We start from the raw sequence: 12,361 nt of genomic DNA, 5'->3' as shown, positions 1-12,361 counted from the left end.
GGGGGGTGGGGGGTGCTCCCGGACCCGGGGTAGATACTCGTGAAAGGTTAAGAAGGGCGCTGTACTGTGTGACCGAAACTGTGCTAATCTTAGAGAGGCACAGGAGGGGTGTAGAGGGAGGGGGGTGAATCAGGAGACTGCTGACTGTGGTGTACAATAGACAATAACAGATCAACTATACACACGAAGAACATCTGTGAGGTTCTGAGTTATGCACTATAACCCAATACTATAACACATGTGATTGAATATTAGCAACTGTTGGCCTGGGAGCCTGGGTGTCTGTGTGTGTGTGCTGGAAGTAACAGTTAGCCTCGGATAAGTGTGCTGGGAAGCTGTGGTTAGCCTTGAGCGAGAACAGTGGGCTTTGTATACAGGTGCAAATAGCTCAGACAATGTTGCAGAGCTGTCTGACCTCAGTCTCTGGGGTGAGGGAGCGTAATCTACCCAACAACAGCGCTGGGACACCAAAGAGCGCTAAGGGGCTGGGACTAGCTCAAGCGCCAACACCAACGATAGGCTGGGTGAGTCTAAACCACGCCCAGTCTCTACTCTGACAGGCCGGCTCGGAAGTGGGAACTAATCTCTGTCACGAGTATAATATACTATCTTTTTCAGGAACAAATCAGTTCTCTGTCTTATCCTGCGTGATGAAACATTGAACCCGTATATACAAAAAATTTATTTGCCATTTATTAACTTTTGAATTAAACAATTATTTTAACCAAGTTCAGGTGTGCTACTGTTCCTATCTCAGTTGAACTTTCGCAGCCTTAACAGCCTCTACTGTGACAGGCCAACTCTAAAGTTGGAACTACATCTGTCACAGTATAAAAGAAGATGTCTGTACTATTTCAGTCAGTTCTCTGCTTTACCCTGCATGTTGATACAGTGAACCCGTATATACGAAAATTGCATTTACCATTTATCGCTTATGTTAAATAAAAATAATTAAAGTATGTTCGGTGACTCTGAATCACATTTTATCCTGATACCAGATTCGATTGACGCAACCCTTTACACTAGGGAAACGTTTCCGCTGTTATGTACTTAGTGCCAGTCTGCACGTTCAAACTAAAACAATGTAACTAATAATGGCATCTTATGCTTTCGTTAATAAAATTTGTTTCCTAAGAGCCCAATCCGAAAGTAACTTTCTGATATCATCCTCCTCGTCTGTACTTTTATCAATGTTCAACCTCTGTGCTCTCAGTGAAGCTCTCGTTAACCCCACACTCACTACCACTTAGTGTGCAAACATCAGCTGGCTAAACCATACTATTTGACTCCTGCATTGGAAGAGCCACTTGCACAAAATTACCTATAACAATCATGCCTCTACCCTTTCCACAGATCATGACTTTAGTTTTCACAAATCTTGTGCAACTCCCCTCTGAATTTTTCTGTTTACTCCAGTAACTGGACATTTTACCTGGAAACGTTCAGACTGGATATCTGCAAAGAAAATCAAATGATACCATCAACGCTGGAATGTTTAACATCACTTTAAGTCATCAACAAAACAATGGAAGATTGGTCACTGGTTATCCAAGAAGGGCAACAACAGGAAAATGAAATGTAAATTGATCTCCATGGTATGTTTCTTTGTGTGTGTGTCTAAGGATGGTGGAAAATGCATGCAGATAATACTACACTGAACATATAACACCAATACTAGACTGATGTAATCCTAATTAAAAACTAAATATATTATTGAAGACACATGAGGGCTGAGTATTTCCCCAAAAATGACATTATAATTGCTTTAGTCAGTATTTTCACTTTATTGTTGTTTAAACTTGTCAATTGTAAACAAATGAAAATGCATCAGCTGATTTCGTGGACACAATAGTAGCACATTAATTAGTCAAATACTGTGTGTAGGTTAGACCTGATGTCACTTGTTTAGTGCTTTTTCTCAGAATATGATGTTCCCTCAGCTGTGTGGAGCAAAAAAGATACATCTTGTTAAGGGTTGTGTCAATCAAATCTGGTATCAGGATAAATGTGATGCAGAGTCACCGAATATACTAAGTACTTTTATTAAACTCAAGCGATAAATGGTCAATGCAATTTTCGTATATACGGGTTCACTGTAACACCTCGCAGGGCAAAACAGAGAACTGACTTATTCATACAGAGTTCTTCTTATATACTTCTGACAGTTAGTTCCCGCTTCTGAGCTGGCCTGTCAGAGTAGAGGCTGAGTGTGGTCTCTAGACTCACTCAACCTATCGTTGGCACACAGGCTGGTCCCAGCCCCCAGGCGCTCCCGTTGGCAGGTGTAGTTGTTGCTGGGCAGATTACCTTCTGGGCCCACACCTTGGATAGTTATCACACATCTGCCTCCTGTTATTGTCTAACAAAAGACAGTTTGTTCTCGCAACACTTTGCTCTGTATGTGTCCCCCACAACTCATGATAACTGCCTACACTACACCCAAGGTTAGCCACAGCCTTCCCGCTAGTCACACCATATGTTGCAAAATGTTACTTCCAGCACACACACAGACACCCCCATGATAGGCCAAGCATATTTTCAATCCTCACAATCTTTGACATGAGCTGGCTGATCGCAGAAGTGTTAAAAATATGTACAGTTAATTCTATTGGTGCGCAAACCGGTGAAATGGCAATTATGATTTGTGCTCATTTTTGTTGACAACATTGCCTTTTACTCAGTATTTAAATATGTGTCTCAGCTCTAAACTCTGAATTAAAGCGACACCGAAGAGCTATGCTAGAATATTATCAACGTGATGAGGATGCCTCTGTGCAGCTGGATGAGGTAAATTAGATAAATTATGGTCAATTTGGTGAGCGAACAGGGCTAAATAGTTAATTCTAGCAATAATTTAAAGTAGCCTAGCTTAAGGTTTATCTTTACAATTTAGCCGAGCTAATGTTACAACAATGCTGTTTCAACGGCCACTCACGAGACCCTGCAGCTTGCTAGTGTAAGAAATTGAAATAGAGACTGGAAACTAGCAATAACTACACTTCAACATAAGCCATATATTATACAAAAACACACATACTCCTCATTTCTCTTGGATATATGCTGGACTTAAGACACCAACTATAGACACACATAATTCCCCTCCCCCATAATAACCACAGACACACCCAACCCATGGTTGGACCTCAGGACAAAGAACTCTCAGGAACCAATGGAACGTGGACACCAGGCCTGATCAGGACTACCCAAGACCCAGATCGACCAACCGGAAGGCCGGACTCGCAGATCTACCTACTTTGCTTGTTGTCTATATAGTACTGAACATTTCTGGAAACTGCCTCTTTCCCGGACGATTCACTAGGAGTCAGACTGGAAGAGCCTTGCTGCAAGATTTTACTAAGATATCTTTACATGTAATTAAACGGCCTTATTATAAAATTATCCACCTCGTCCTATTGTCTCCTCTTGTTCTCCTGTCAACAGTAAACGTTTTATTAACAGACTTGGTAAGCAGAGGATGGTCAAAACATATTTTAATTCGGCCCAATAGAAAATTCATAGGACAGGAGACGAGAGGGAGAAAGATTCCAGAGGAGAGGTGACCTTTGAGGGAGAATCGCGATTCAACCCACACAGGAAACTGATCAGAGAGCTCGAAACTAAAGAGGTGAGCAGAGACCCGTTTAACCGAAATCTGTATATTGTATTATAGCCAATATCTAAATTTAATGATCAGGAGTACTGTGGTGAGTGTGAATTGTTGCTAAATTTATGTGGAATTGTTTAGAATCTAAGGCATAGTGTAAGGATATCTGCGTTAAAAATGTATTCCAAGTAGTCTGATAACAGTGAGGAATTAAATGAATTTTGTCTGAAATGTATTCCAAGTAGTCTGATATACCAGTGAGGAATTGAATAGCGAACCTGAGTCTACTGGAGTTGGCATTCCAGTAGACAGAAGGCTATGCTGTATGTATTCCAAGTAGTCTGATAACAGTGAGGAATTAAATGAATTTTGTCTGAAATGTATTCCAAGTAGTCTGATATACCAGTGAGGAATTGAATAGCGAACCTGAGTCTACTGGAGTTGGCATTCCAGTAGACAGAAGGCTATGCTGTATGTATTCCAAGTAGTCTGATAACAGTGAGGAATTAAATGAATTTTGTCTGAAATGTATTCCAAGTAGTCTGATATACCAGTGAGGAATTGAATAGCGAACCTGAGTCTACTGGAGTTGGCATTCCAGTAGACAGAAGGCTATGCGTGTTATTCTGAATGTATTCCAAGTAGTCTGATAACAGTGAGGAATTAAATGAATTTTGTCTAAAATGTATTCCAAGTAGTCTGATATACCAGTGAGGAATTGATGAAATTAAATGATGAAATATGAAATAAGTTGCATGAGCAGAACCGAGACTAGTCGATAACGCCAAATCAATCTGGGTGATTGAACGTTCCACGAGACCGAATGCTACTAATTAGCTATATGCTAAGTTCAGGCTGCAGTTCATAGTGACCGCCGAGTCAGAATCTGTGGGCCGCGTTGAAGCAGCCATTTGCGGCTGATGAGTTGACCTGCTTTTCCCCTCTTGTGCTGTTGGCAAATCCTTAAGGGTTAGAATTCATTTGAAAATTATTATAGAAGCGCGTGAATTACTAGTATATTGTCCCCAAAGGATATTTCCGAAATGTTTTGGCAAAGTATTTAATTAATCGAAAAAGTTCAAATTAATCAGAAAAGTTAAAAGAAATAATATCTTTCGAATTAAAGACCTTATAGTTGCCATTCCAATTATATCAGGAGCGCCTGAATTCGTTAGTATATTGTCCCCAAAGGAAACTTCTGAAATATTTTGCCAAAGTATTTAATTAATTAAATTAGCGAAAAGCAATAATATTTTTTATTATAAGTACTTAAAAAACTGTCATTCCAATTATAACAGGAGCGCGTGAATATATTCGTATGTTGTTTCAAAGAGATATAGCTGAAATATTGTTGGAAAACGAAAATAATTCATCGAACACACGGCAATAAAATCCTTTGTCCACGCGAGTCGGACACGAGATTGGGGGAGGCTAGGGGAAGAGAAATACATCGCTGGTTTCGATCAGTGACGGGCTAAAGTATACAAAGATAATAATAGACCCAGACATAGCTTAACGACAAAATGACCACGACTATCGTCCCCAAACACAAATTCAACGAATATTTAGATCAGAGAATGAAAGACAGAGCAGGCGGGAAATTACACTACAAACCCGTTAAAAGAATTTGGGAGGAAGTCAGGCTGAGATGGACACAAACAGGTTTCCTTAGTGGAGTCGCCCCATCAAAAGGGCAACTCCTCATTATGGAGAAAGAATTGGAGGAAGCAGTGAAGCAAGGGATAGAATGTGAAGCTGAGAAGAATAAGAGTCACTTATTTAAAAAAGAAGGGACAAAGCAAAGGGAAAAGGCACAGGATGAGATGAGAATAGGTTTATGGGCAATTGAGGAAATTAGGAAAGCTCTCCCTTACCGGAAACCTGATACGATGGGAGTGGTCACTGGAGCACCAACTGACACCAAAGAGGGCAGGCCCAATAATAATGATGGCCCACCTACCACCACAGCAACCCCATCGGCCCCCACCCATCTATACCCAGAACTGCCACAGGGAGAGAAAAAAGCACCACCTCCCTATTTTCAAAATCCATTCACTCAGCAATCACCTCCCCCCTTCCAGGGCATGTCTGACGAATATGCTCCATGGCCCTGAAGCTGCTCACCACTAACCTACACTCATCATTGACCTGGACTACTGAAGCATCAAAGGCTTTTGCACTCTTGAAAACAGATCTCTAAGTGGTAGTAGCCTTAACAGCACCTGACTAAAAAAAAACAAGTTCCATCTGGATGTTTCTGAAAAGGAAGGATTTACATCATCCATCCTTTTCCAGAACCTAGAGGGGGAGAGAAGAGTGTTGAGGTATCACTCCTCCAAACTGGACTACATTGAAGAAGGACAAACCACATGCTCCAGGTATGTGGCTGCAGTGGCAAAAGCTATTGGAAAAACAGCCCACATGATAATGTGCCATCCATTGGAAATCCACACCCACCATGGGGTTGCAGAATATCTGATGAGCAAAGAATTCACGTTCAGCGCTGAAAGGAAAACGAAAATCCAGAATAAATGCACACAATCACACATCACATTTGTCAACACTGACAAAAACATGGCATACGCACTCAATGCTGAAGGTCTACCCCACTCCTGTGCAGAAAGAGCTGCACAGGAACTGAAACGGAGACCTGACCTGGGGAATGAACCACTCACCAACACACACAGATATGGGGAAAGACAATGTGACTAATGGAAAAAGGTACCTGTTAGTTATGGTAGACAGGTTCTCTAAATGGGTTGAGGCAATACCAACAGCAGGGGAGGATGCAAAATAGGTCATTAAGTGGCTGCAAACCGAACTCATGTGTATTGTGTAATGACAAACGCTCCATGTACCAATAGGGTCGGATGTGTAAATGTCAACTGATTAATGGATGTTGTTTAATGATGGGGTTAGTGTACAGGTCACAATCTCATAAGTCTCGTGGAACGCGCCAATCAAATGTATGTGCAGGTTTGAAGTTGATTTGGGTTGAAGTCCTGCCCCTGGCGTTGCTGGCCATGATAGCCTCTCCAGGTGCAGGCACCCATCTCTCTCCTCATGAGACAATGGCTGGAGGAGTCATGCTGGGTTCACCAAGGAAGGGAGGTCATATGCCCGCCCTTGATGTACAACAAATTGTAATGTTTGATAATTGACGGAACTTTCTGCAGCTCTCTCCACACAGATTCACAAGGTCCAACGGGGAAGCAGAAGGGAGATCTGGCACACGGAAGGAAAAAATTGGTGACTGGGTGGGGTTAATGTCCACAAGAGAAAGTGGCTAGAACCCAGGTGGACTGGACAGTACGAAGTGAGGGAGGTTACTTCACACTCAGTCCAGGTCAAAGGTAAATCAGGCGCACCTTGGCACCACCTCACACATTGCACTCCAGCCCCAATCCCTTCTAGAACACTGACAGAAGTCAGAGCTGACTTAAACAGCTTAAATTCGATTCCAAATGAAGACATTTCTGACTCGGGTGATGCGGAATCAAACTCCGCCTCCCCTGATAAAGGAACCTCGCCCAGTTAGAGGGATATTTCTCCCTCCCTGGGCAAGGCTAGGGATATCTGGCCCCTTATTTGTGATATTCCTACTGACATTTGGGGTGTCCCTGGGCACTTTCACAGGGTTAATAGAATAACTATAACCGGATCCCCATGGATGTATGTCACGGAGACTCTAGTCTAACTAGGTAATAATAGATTAAAAAATTAAAAAAAATTAAAAATTTAGAAAACAATAGTTAAAATAAGAAACTAATATGGCTCAAATTGAGAAGGTTGAATGAGAGTGGGTGGAGAGCTATGCAGAGAATGGACAGAAGATGGCAGTATTGCAGCACCCAATGGTCTCCCAGCCGACTGGTTGAATGCTGGTGACATAATTTTGTTTTTTGGAGTAAACATTAAGGTTAAGGGTTTCCGTGTACCCAGAGATAAGATATCTTAAAAGAATACACTCATATGGGAATAGGAGTTTTACTTTCTGAGTTTTATTTAGGCAAGGGACTTTGAGAAGATAAAGGGTTCTTTTGGTATGTTTAGATATGGAACACGAATGTAGGTGTAACATTTTGACCTGTTTTCTGTTTCCATTGCATTTTCCGGCGACTTGATCACTCGCGGGGAAATGTAGTGAGAATAATGAGATTGTGTCATTTGGGATACTAGTTTTGAGGTAAATTGATTATAATAGAGTTTATAACTCTTGACCATAAGGTAAGCATTTGTTTTGGCCATTAGAAGATAGAGATAGGTTAATTAAGGTTATGTTAGGACTTTAAAGATTGACACTATAAGACCTGTTGTTATTTTTAAATCCATGCAGATAAAGTCAAAACAGTGAGACACTTAGTTAATATTGTAAAGGAACACATAGAAAAAGGCAGACAGATGGGTCTACCCCGCACTGTTGAGACCTTGAAGGTTTGAGAGCAGAGTGGGGAGGGTGGACCAGGAAATGAGCAAGGTAGGCTGTGAAATAAGATAGGAGAGAAAGGGGTTAACATATATAAGCAGCACAGATACATTTCAAAGTAGATAAGTCACTTGACAGAGAATTGGAAAAGAATAGATATGAATGTACGCCCAAGGGAGAATTGGAAATGCGGGGAATAAAAGGGACGTTCCTAGAATATGATGTACTAAGTTATTATTTAGAGTAGGTAAGGTTGATACCTGGCCAGAGCCAGGTATCAAACGAAGGAGGGTACATTGTGGACTAGGAAAGGATGGGGCCTATTGGATAATAAACTTATTTAAAATTAAACATTTATAGCTAAAAAAATAAATAAATAATTAGGCATAGAAGTTAAATATATAATCAGAAAGAACAAATGAGGAACTGTTTGCTAACCAAACCTGTATGTCCAAGAGTTTATACATTGCAGGTGAATTAAGGGAGAAGGTGAATCACTCGACCTGGGGGCATATCGCACTTGGAGGGTGAGACACACCGACACTGCCGAATGATCACAGAGTTAAGGAGAAGAACTGTTGCTAATAAAGCTCAGGGGTCAACTCCTTAATGAAGAATTCCCTGACCCCGACCTTTCCTCACTGTGTTCGTTCATAGAAGTGAAAGTGTTGCTTGATCTCTGGCTGATGATGTGTTCTCTGAGAGAGGGTGGGGTTTTACAGGACTGCTTGTAGTCCTGAGCTGTCTGATAAGGATATGATGGGGAGGTTACCATCGCAGTGCTGCCGGAACCACCACCAGTTCCAACGGACCAGGGTTCAGCCGGCCTCCTCCACCACTTCAAGACCAAGTCCCACGCCATCACCTAAGCTCTCCAATCTGGTACAGATAATAAATATAAAAGACATCTCAGATAGTGAACATTTGGGGACTGAAACTGTTTGAGGAAAGGGAGAATATGTGTTTGGCCTACAAAACACTTAATAGAAAGGACTGTGTCGTATGTGGACATGCCAGACCTATTCTGGCTGCTCACCCATTTGTCCTAAGTAATGGGGAAGGTTGGATGTGCATATTGGAAAAGTTCGAGCCAAATTCAACCCTGTGTAAAACTCTGAGTCTTGTGTTCCCAGTGGTCCCTCCCCAGAAGGTACCGTGGGGAGTTAAGGCATATGGGGGATGTAACAGCTGTATCCCTGGCACAGGTAGCGGTATGGACTATGGAAGGCTCCCTGCTACTACCTGCATCACTAATACCACTAGGAACTAGAGGTGTTGCTGATGTATGGTGGATGTGTGGACCTGCCAGGCGGTTGACCCCATTTTTGAAAGGAAATTGTCGTTGCTCATGTGTTTTGGCCAGTCTGATACCACCGTTGCCTATTATGATAGCTAATCAACTTCTGGGAAGATACACAGGACACAGAGGCTTGGGACCAACCCAGGAGACGGCAGAAACGTGACGCTCCTTGGTCCGAGGGTACAGATAACATGCACACCAACCTGTTGGGGGTCCCAATAGGGGTCCCCCACGAATTCCAGACATTAACCAGGAATGATGGCCTGTGGCATCTGATGCCCATCCTTGGCCCAGCTATTGTTGATGTTAAAACAAAAGGTCTGGATCAATTATAAACACACCCACACAGGACTTACAGGGATGGCTGAACAATTGGATGCTGCCTCACAAACCAGTAGACACAATAGACTAACACTGGACATAAGTCTGGCCAACAAGGGAGGTGTAACAGTGTTGCACGTTTGTTCCTAACAATACTAGTCCGGATGGGAGCATTTCAAAAGCTCTGAGTGGGTTGGCAAGGTTATCAGTGGAGATGAAGGGTCTTGCAGGTGTGGAGGAGAGTGGACTGTTCCCCTGGCTGGGTGGTTGTTTTGGTAAGTACACTGCAATGATGATTACTGGATTTCTGACACTAGTTGTGGTTTTTCATTTCTGTGTTGCCTGTATCATACCTTGTTTGAAGAAGTTTGTTACAGATGTGTAAGGAGCCTCTAGTATGATGCCGTTGCTTGATGCTCCAGTTGGAGAGGCTGATACGAAAACGAGCTTCCGCAGGAGAGTGGGCTGACAGAGGAGGACCCTTGGTTTGGTGTAGTTGATGTTGAATGAATAAAAAGTGATGTTTGTCCTCCCTGTTGTGAAGGTTTGAAGTTCCCGGGTGGCGACGAGCCCACCTGGTACAGGTTGCATAGAGGGATGGACCTGAGGGTTTAACATATTCTCGTTTTTTGGTTTACTAATGTGTGGTTGGCCACTCCAGGGGTAGTTATTGGAGTGGTCTCCTTTTTGGTCCTTGCTCATTTACGACTCAACTTACATTGATGCTATTGGTGTCCCTAGGGGGTGCCAGATGAATATAAACTGGCGGACCAAGTGACAGCTGGGTTTGAATCATCATTTGGTTGGTGGTGTACAGTTAATAAAAAATGTGGACAGAATTAACTACATTCATTTTAATGTCCAGAAACTGGGCAATTGGACTCAACAAGGCTTCGAGGCGGTCCATGGACAATTGGCAGCTACGTCCCTGATGGCATTTCAAAATAGAATCGCGGTTGATATGATATTGGCTGAACGGGGGGGGGGTCTGTGCAATGTTTGGTGCACAGTGTTGTACCTTCATTCCCAATAACACAGCTACGGATAGGAGTCTGACTGTAGCATTGGAGGGACTTCGTACCCTTAATGGTAAGATGAAACAGCATTCTGGAGTGGACACTACTATGTGGGACTCATGGATGGATGCCTTTGGTAAATATAAGACGCTGGTTTCCTCTATCCTAGTATCAATTTCTGTTTTTGCGGCCATTCTTGTAATAACTGCAGCCATAGACCCTAATCAGGAAAGGGCCCAAATGTTCCCATTGCTTGAGGATGGGGAAGCTGGACCTGTCTATCTATTTGAGGACTAAGATACTTCTATGTCACGTCTCTTGTGAGACGTGAAGAGAGGGAATTAAAAATTTGTCTTCTGACAAATTTTATCCCTTAGCTTTGTCTTTTTATACTTTTATGTCACGTCTCTTGTGAGACGTGAAGAGAGGGAATCAAAAATTTGTCTTCTGACAAATTTTATCCCTTAGCTTTGTCTTTCCATACTTTTATGTCACGTCTCTTGTGAGACGTGAAGAGAGGGAATCAAAAATTTGTCTTCTGACAAATTTTATCCCTTAGCTTTGTCTTTCCATACTTTTATGTCACGTCTCTTGTGAGACGTGAAGAGAGGGAATCAAAAATTTGTCTTCTGACAAATTTTATCCCTTAGCTTTGTCTTTTTATACTTTTATGTCACGTCTCTTGTGAGACGTGAAGAGAGGGATTTGTAAGAAATTGAAATAGAGACTGGAAACTAGCAATAACTACACTTCAACATAAGCCATATATTATACAAAAACACACATACTCCTCATTTCTCTTGGATATATGCTGGACTTAAGACACCAACTATAGACACACATAATTCCCCTCCCCCATAATAACCACAGACACACCCAACCCATGGTTGGACCTCAGGACAAAGAACTCTCAGGAACCAATGGAACGTGGACACCAGGCCTGATCAGGACTACCCAAGACCCAGATCGACCAACCGGAAGGCCGGACTCGCAGATCTACCTACTTTGCTTGTTGTCTATATAGTACTGAACATTTCTGGAAACTGCCTCTTTCCCGGACGATTCACTAGGAGTCAGACTGGAAGAGCCTTGCTGCAAGATTTTACTAAGATATCTTTACATGTAATTAAACGGCCTTATTATAAAATTATCCACCTCGTCCTATTGTCTCCTCTTGTTCTCCTGTCAACAGTAAACGTTTTATTAACACTAGTTTGTTCTGAAGACCGCTGACTAGCTAGCTAACTAAGCAAATCGCTTTACTATTTTTAAACTTTTAGCTGGTTTCCGTAACTTGACAATGTTAACTCGTAGGGCACTTTTATTGTCCATGTAACGTTAGTTGGCCAAACCTAAAGTTGTCTGCCAACATAGCTAACGTTATGTTAGCTAGTCTAACTTTAGCGTCCGTCAACTAAGTCCCTAACGTTAACCCTAAAGGCATTGACTTAATGACACGACAGTTCCTAGGGTCCTTGTTAACATTAACCTTAGCCATTCTATTTGTCATGATATAACATATCAAACAATAACCATAACTTAACCTCTAATTCCTTCCAATCCCGGATCCGGGAGCACCCCCATCAGTAAAAAAACTGACTAGCATAGCGTCACAAGTAAATACTAGCATCTAAATATCATTAAATCACAAGTCCAAGACACCAGATGAAAGATACACATCTTGTGAATCCAGC

General features: G+C 42.1%; 1 long non-coding RNA gene across 1 annotated transcript; it reads left to right on the top strand.

The window, feature by feature from the left end:
* The first annotated feature begins 2,952 nt into the window (after positions 1-2,952).
* On the top strand, positions 2,953-11,817 carry LOC129842476 (uncharacterized). Its single transcript, XR_008757602.1, has 2 exons — positions 2,953-3,625; positions 6,781-11,817. It is a non-coding gene; the product is annotated as an uncharacterized LOC129842476 (long non-coding RNA).
* The last annotated feature ends 544 nt before the right edge of the window (positions 11,818-12,361 follow it).

The sequence above is a fragment of the Salvelinus fontinalis genome, unplaced genomic scaffold (genome assembly GCF_029448725.1).
Source record: "Salvelinus fontinalis isolate EN_2023a unplaced genomic scaffold, ASM2944872v1 scaffold_0043, whole genome shotgun sequence".
NCBI classification, from domain to species: Eukaryota; Metazoa; Chordata; class Actinopteri; order Salmoniformes; family Salmonidae; genus Salvelinus; species Salvelinus fontinalis.
The sequence above is the reverse complement of the archived record's forward strand: the minus strand, read 5'-3'. Positions and strand labels throughout refer to the sequence as shown.